The following is an 8,244-nucleotide window of genomic DNA, read 5'->3' on the forward strand; positions in this document are numbered from 1 at the left end:
AAGTGATTTTTTATTTATTTTTCACTTTCCTGGGTCTCTAGTTGTGCTGCTCGGGCTTCTCTTTGTGGTGGCTTTTCTTCTTGCAGAGCAGGTTCTAGGAGGTGTGGGCTTCAGCTGTTGTGGCTCCCTGGCTCTAGCGCACAGGATCAATAGATGTGATGCATAGCGTGTGGGATATTCCTGGATCAGGTATTGAACCCTGAATTGGCAGGAAGATTCTTGACCACTGAGCCACCAGGGAAGCCCTGTAAAAGTCTTATGTTACGTTATTACGCAGGAAAGAGTTGCAGCATCACAAGCGATGTTGAGAGCCCTGTGGATATCGTGTAGGTAGAAAACTTGTATAATTACCTGAGTCAAGAACTTAACTCAGTTTTGCATAGAAACACAAAGTAAGTTACATGGCTTTAATTGTTACTGAAGTTTCATAAATGTGACTTTCAAATAAATTCAGAGAAAAATTGTTTATGGTTTTGTCATAACTTCACAAAGAATTGCTCATCATTTTTAGAAAGTCATAATGCGTGTGATTTTACCTTAACTTTACTTGATAACTTTATAATCTTGCCCCAGAATAGGAGTAGAATTGGTGGGGATGCTTTTATTGTATAGTTGCCAGAAATTTACTCATACTCTAACTTGATAATTTCTGATGCTTTACAAACCAAGGCCATAAATGATAACATATTGAACTTCATTCTGTGGAAAAGCAACTGATTAGTAATATCAAGCTCCACTAATCAAAAGCCTGGATTTTGACTGAAATGATGGGCAAACCAGCTCTTTTCACTGGATCATCCAGAAACTTATGTGACAAATTTGAATTATACATGGAAATGCCTGAATGTAAAAACATTCTGCAAAACAATTTGTTCTTCTATTCTTTAAGAAAAGAAGTTGAATCTGGATAAGATATTCTGTCACAGATTCATTTCAGCCTCATGTCATAGCTTGTGTATTGTTTAGAGGTAATTTAAGAGTCTGTATATGGTAACAAATATTGAAACTTTCATTTCACCTACTGCACTCGCCTCCTGCACTTTCCAATCCCAGTCTTTGTTTTGGAACGAAACTATTAAGCTGCAATATGAAGTTAAACACAGTCGACAGGGAAAGGTGTGTGAGTCAGCAGTTTGTAGCTGCCAAGAAAGGAATGAGAGGGCTTTCAAACTCATATTATTGATGTGAATTATTTTGAAGACTGTATGGTTGGCTGTTTCAGTGAACTTTGGCAGGGATCAGCAATTTACCAATGATGAAAATAAAGTAGCAAAAACCATTACATTCTCCAAAGAGGTTGCAAAGCTGATCATTTGGTAATCAAAAGTTAAAGAGAGAAAGCTGTAGGTGATCATTTCAGAGTGACCCCTGGAGAAGTCCCCTGAACGAAGCTGATTATCTCAAATGGTCAGATCTCAGGCTCACAGTGAATGACAAGTCTGCCCCCAAATCATATCTGGGGTGTAATTTCTTACAGCCTAGGTTTAAGGCTCTGCTTTGGAATCATTTCTAAATATTATGTTCACAATAATTGTAGGAAGATCCAAAGCACCAATTCTGGAAAATCAGGTCCAGGTCAGTTTCATCAAAATTTTCTGAGGGAAATTAAACAAAACAAAAACACAATTCCCAAACACAAACCTCAACCTCCTGATTTGGTAGTGCTGGTGTGACATCTGGAAATCTGTATATCAAAAGAACTTCCCGGGAGTTTCTAATGTGCCAACAGGTATGTTACCTACTGCTTTTGACCACTGTTCTAGTTGAAAACAGAATAAATAAGAATCATGTAGCATATTTGTGGGCTCATTTGAATTCCCTTCATCAATTTTACACATTTGATCTGAATATAAAACATTTAATGTTGACATTGTTTAAAAGAAGCCTCCTTACTGTGGAAAGGCCAGAAGGAACAGAAAGAATGTATGTCCCATCTTTTCTAGGCCAGGATGGAATAATGATGTGTGAACTGCTGGGACCACTTTCTCTTTGCATAGATGTAGCTGGTGGCATGATGTGAAGTTACTTCTGGACTGTGGCTCAGCTATTAGGGGATATAGTATTTCATAGGAAAACTGGTGAAGGAAAGTTTGGTTTCAGAGTATTTAAGGAGATGGTGATAATACTACTTCTTCGAGTTTCCAGACTCAGATGGCAGACAGTTCCCATTCCTTTCGCCTATAAGACAAGAGCGAGCCCATTTTTGCCCAGTGGTTCTTCATTCCTTCTTAAAAAGCAAAGGTTTATAGTTTAATGAGTTTTGACTAAAATATTATATTGTCCCAAAGGAGGCAGGTTTAATAATAGCACTTCTCACTTTGTCCTGATGCCTAGTACAATATTGTTTGTTGATAGTACGTTTTGAGCCAGTGCATGTTCTCACAGCTCTGGTGTGGCCTCTGCTTTTTCAAAGGAGATAAACTCTCTGCAGCAGTAAATTCTGAAACCCAGGGTGAAAATTGATTTACCCATTTTATCCCAAACACCAAGTTTTGAGGATCACAAACAATTAGAAAGCATCCTCTATAATCAGAGAATCATAAAATGTTATGCTGAGGAGAGATCTTAGATATAATGTGGTCCACTCCCCACCTGCAGTCATCCCTGAACACTCCCTTTCTATGGCACTTTCCTATCCATTAAACAATCCATAGGCAAACCTTTTAGCTTCTATGTTAAATATATCTGGAATAAGATCACTTCTCATTGCTTCCTCTGGAGTGACCTTGGGCAGAGCCACCATTAGGCCTCACTTGGACTAGCAAATGTTGTTTAGTCTCTAAGTCAGGTCCAACTCTTTGAGCCCTCATGGACTGTATGTAGCCCACCAGGCTCCTCTGTCCATGGGATTTTCTAAGCAAGAATACTGGAGTGGGTTGCCATCTCCTTCTCCAGGGGATCTTCCTGACCTAGGGGTTGAACTAGTGTCTCATGCAATGCAGCTGGATTCTTTACCACTGAGCCAACTGAGATTTCCCTTCCTCAGTTCCTTCCTGGCCCAGTATAGTCTTTCCATTGCAGCAGAGAGATACTTTCTATTTTATTGTTGCTTTTAATTTTTATTCAGTTCAGTTCAGTCGCTCAGTCGTGTCTGACTCTTTGCGACCCCATGAATCGCAGCACACCAGGCCTCCCTGTCCATCACCAACTCCCGGAGTTCACTCAGACTTGCGTCCATCGAGTCAGTGATGCCATCCAGCCATCTCATCCTCGGTCATCCCCTTCTTCTCCTGCCCCCAATCCCTCCCAGCATCAAAGTCTTTTCCAATGAGTCAACTCTTCGCATGAGGTGGCCAAAGTATTGGAGTTTCAGCTTTAGCATCATTCCTTCCAAAGAAATCCCAGGGTTGATCTCCTTCAGAATGGACTAGTTGGATCTCCTTGCAGTCCAAGGGACTCTCAAGAGTCTTCTCCAGCACCACAGTTCAAAAGCATCAGTTCTTCGGCGCTCAGCCTTCTTCACAGTCCAATTCTCACATCCATACATGACTACTGGAAAGACCATAGCCTTGACTAGACGGACCTTAGTCAGCAAAGTAATGTCTCTGCTTTTGAATATGCTATCTAGGTTGGTCATAACTTTTCTTCCAAGGAGTAAGCGTCTTTTAATTTCATGGCTGCAGTCACCATCTGCAGTGATTTTGGAGCCCCCCCAAAATAAAATCTGACACTGTTTCCATGGTTTCCCCATCTATTTCCCATGGGGTGAATGGGACCGGATGCCATGATTTTTGTTTTCTGAATGCTGAGCTTTAAGCCAACTTTTTCACTCTCCTCTTTCACTTTCATCAAGAGGCTTTTTAGTTCTTCTTCACTTTCTGCCATAAGGATGGTGTCATCTGCATATCTGAGGTTGTTGATATTTCTCCCGGCAATCTTGATTCCAGCTTGTGTTTCTTCCAGTCCAGCGTTGGAGTAGGTTAAATTTACAGTGTTGTGTTTCTGCTGTACAGCAAAGTTAATCAGTTATTCATATAGATTATTTACTCTGTTTAAAATTCTTTTCTGAAGTAGGTCATTACAGTGTGTTGAGTAGAGTTCCCTGTGCTATACAGTAGGTCCTTGTTAGTTGTGTATTTTATATATAGCAGTGTGTATATGTCAATTCCAATCTCCCAATTTATCCCTCCTCCACCTTTCCCCCCAGGTAGACATAAGTTTGTTTTCTACATCTGTGACTCTATTTCTGTTTTGTAAATAAGTTCGTTTGCATCACTTTTTAGATTCCACATGTAAATCATATCATGGTATTTGTCTTTTTCTGTCTATTTTACTTCACTTAATATGATAATCTCCAGGTCCATCCATGTTGCTGCAAATGGCATTATTTCCTTCCTTTTAATGACTATGTAATATTCTATTATATATACACACAATATCTTCTTTATCTACACATCTGTTCATGAACATTTAGGCTGCTTCCATGTCCTGGCTATTGTAAATAGTGCTGCAGTGAACATTGAAGTGCATGCATATTTTTGAATTAGGATTTTCTTTGGATGTATGCCCAGAAGAGGGATTGCTGGATCATATGGTAGCTCTGTATTTTTTTTTTTTTTAAGGAACCTGCATACTGTTCCCCATAGTGATTGCCAGAGAGATACTTTCAAAATGGAAATCACAGTGTGTCATGCTTCTGGGCGAAACTCCAGTCCTTATAATGACTTGCAAGATTGCTTTGTTTCCCAGTACTTCCCTCATCTCATTTCCTATAATTTCTACTCTTTCATCCTCTAAAGGCATGTTGGCCTCCTAGCTACTCAATGAATATTTCAAGTATATATTTCCTTCATGCCCAATGTGCTGATGTTTCTTCTCTTCATATATATCCCCATCACCAGTTTCTTTAACTCCTTTACATGTTTGCCCAGAGGTCTGTTTCTTGGTGAGGGCTACCCTGATGACCCACATTAAAATCCCCACTTATCTCCCTCTGTGCACTCTATCCTGGAATTCCATGACTAGATTTTCTATTACTTTTTGAGCCATCGCATCCATACCATCATGAGTGGAAAACTTTATTATGCCCTAATCTTGCTACTTTACTCAGTGGCATTCCTTCTATAAAGAAGTCCCCAAAACTCAAGATGATTGGGCAGGCTCAATGCCAGAAGCTTTATATGCATTATATCATTTAGTGGTCCAGGTGGCACTAGTGGTAAAGAAGCTGCCTGCCAGTGCAGGAGTTTTAAGAGTTCAGTTCAGTTGCTCAGTTGTGTCCAGCTCTTTGCATCCCCATGGACTGCAGCACACCCAGCTTCTCTGTCCATCATCAGTTCCTGGAGTTTATTCAAATTCATGTCCATTGAGTCAATGGTGCCATCCAACCATCTCATGCTCTGTCATCCCCTTCTCCTCCTGCCTTCAGTCTTGCCCAGCATCAGGGTCTTTTCCAATGAGTCAGTTCTTCGCATTAGCTGGCCAAAGTATTGGAGCTTCAGCATCAGTTCTTGCAATGAATATTCAGAACTGATTTCCATTAGGATTGACTGGTTTGATCTCCTTCTAGTCCAAGGGACTCTCAAGAATCTGTTTCAATACCATAGTTCAATAGCATCAGTTCTTTGGTGCTCAGTTTTCCTTATAGTCCAACTCTCATATCCATACATGACTACTGGAAAAACCATAGCTTTGACTAGATGGATCTTTGTCAGTAAAGTAATATATCTGCTTTTTAATATGCTGTCTAGGTTGGTCATAACTTTTCTTCCAAGGAGTGAGCATCTTTTAATTTCATGGCTGCAGTTATCATCTGCAGTGATTTTGGAGCCCCTCCAAAATAAAGCCTGTCACTGTTTCCATTGTTTCCCCATCTATTTGCCATGAAGTGATGGGACTGGATGCTATGATCTTTGTTTTTTGAATGTTGAATTTCAAGCCAACTTTTTCACTCTCCTCTTGCACTTTCATTAAGAGGCTCTTTAGTTCCTCTTTGCTTTCTGCCATAATGGTGGTCATCTGCATATCTGAGGTTATTGATATTTCCCCATGCAATCTTAATTCCAGCTTTTGCTTCATCCAGTCCAGCACTGTGCATGATATACTCTGCATATCAGTTAAATAAGCAGGGTGACAATATACAGCCTTGACCTACTCCTTTCCCAATTTGGAACCAGTCTGTTGTTCCATGTGTGATTCTAACTGTTGTTTCTTGACCTGCATACAGACTTCTCAGGAGGCAGATAAGGTGGTCTGGTATTCCCATCTCTTTCAGAATTTTCCAGTTTGTTGTGATCCACACAGTCAAAAGCTTTAGCATAGTCAATGAAGTAGATGTTTTTCTGGAGCTCTCTTGCTCTATCTGTGATCCAGCAGATGTTGGCAACTTGATCTCTGGTTCCTCTGCTCTTTCTAAAGCCAGCTTGAACATCTGGAAGTTACTGGTTCACGTACTGTTGAGGCCTAGCTTGGACTGAGGAGCCTGGTGGGCTTCAGTCCATGGGATCACAATGAGTTGGACATGACTGAGTGAGCACATTTATCATTTAATATTTCTGTTGTCTTGTCAGCTCAATATGCTTACCCCAATTCAAGACAAAAACATCAAGGTCACATAGTGAATAGCAGAGCTGGAATTCAACATCAGGCCCCAATGATAGCAGAAATAACATCTGTCATCGCCAGTGTGCATGCATGCTAATTAACCTCAGTTGTGTTCCACTCTTTGCTACTGTATGGACTGTAGCCTGCCAGGCTCCTCTGTCTATGGAATTCTCCAGGCAAGAATACTGGAGTGGATTGCCATCCCCGTCTCCTGGGGATCTTCACAACACAGGGATTGAATTCTAGTCTTCTGCATCTCCTGTAAGGGTCTGCAAATACAGCCCATAGGCCACTCTAGCCCACCACTTGATTTGACATATAAAGTTCAGTTGTAACGCGGCTGTGACCATTCGTTTCTATGTTATCTATGGTTGCTTTCATGCTGTAACAGCAGAGTTGAGTAGTTTCCAGCAGAGAATGTATGACCTGCCAATTCCAAAATATTTATTTTTTTGGCCCTTTAGAGAAAGTTTGCCAACTCCTGATCTCTACTATGCTGCCCTCTATACAAAGCAGAAGTTAATTAGTTCAGAAATCCCCTGATATATAAATGGATAAGGAAAATTATATACATAGAAGAGTGTTAAGGGGAAACAAGGATATTTTTCTTGTTTTAAGAATAATATTCACTTTCTTAAAGTTGTAAACCTTCAAATCCAACTTTTCTTTAGCTTTTCAATTCAGTTTACTAAACTTAACACTTTCTCTATAGATACAGCAATTAATCATCTTCACTGTTGATGCTTTTGATTATTTTTTGGTCCCAATTTTAATATAGTTAAACTTCTTCAAACATTTTAAACCACACTTATAAGGTGAATATTTTTAGTCTATCCTGTGAGTACTTCTATTTTCTGACATATGTTTATGCTTATGTAATTTTTATACAGCAAGTCAATGAAACACATAGATGTACTTGGATTCCCTAATATCTCAATATTGTTTACAGATTGAGGCATATTTAAATTTAAAATTCTAAGTCTATATTTATTATTCAAATGTATATTTTTACAGCTCAGTTCAGTCACTCAGTTGTGTCTGACTCTTTGCGACCCCATGAGTTGCAGCTCGCCAGGCCTCCCTGTCCATCACCATCTCCCGGAGTTCACTCAGACTCACGTCCATCGAGTCCGTGATGCCATCCAGCCATCTCATCCTCGGTCGTCCCCTTCTCCTCCTGCCCCCAATCCCTCCCAGCATCAGAGTCTTTTCCAATAAGTCAACTCTTCGCATGAGGTGGCCAAAGTACTGGAGCTTCAGCTTTAGCATCATTCCTTCCAAAGAAATCCCAGGGCTGATCTCCTTCAGAATGGACTGGTCGGATCACCTTGCAGTCCAAGGGACTCTCAAGAGTCTTCTCCAATACCACAGTTAAAAAGCATCAATTCTTCGGTGCTCAGCTTTCTTCACAGTCCAACTCTCACATCCATACCTGACCACTGGAAAAACCATAGCCTTGACTAGACAGACCTTTGTATTGAAATTAAAATTTTTGCTTGTTATTCAGGAGGCCAAATTTCTCTTAAACATTGTACATTTATAAAATTACAAATGTACTCTCATTATTTAGCTTTAAAATAGTATAAGTTAGATTCTTTGAATATCCCTTACTTAATTCTAAATGTCTTTGAGTTCAGTAAGAATATATCTATCATGCCTATCAATTTTGGAGAATATGTTCTCAACCAATTGAGATTGCAA

Source organism: Ovis aries, chromosome 2, assembly GCF_016772045.2.
Source record: "Ovis aries strain OAR_USU_Benz2616 breed Rambouillet chromosome 2, ARS-UI_Ramb_v3.0, whole genome shotgun sequence".
Taxonomy (NCBI): domain Eukaryota; kingdom Metazoa; phylum Chordata; class Mammalia; order Artiodactyla; family Bovidae; genus Ovis; species Ovis aries.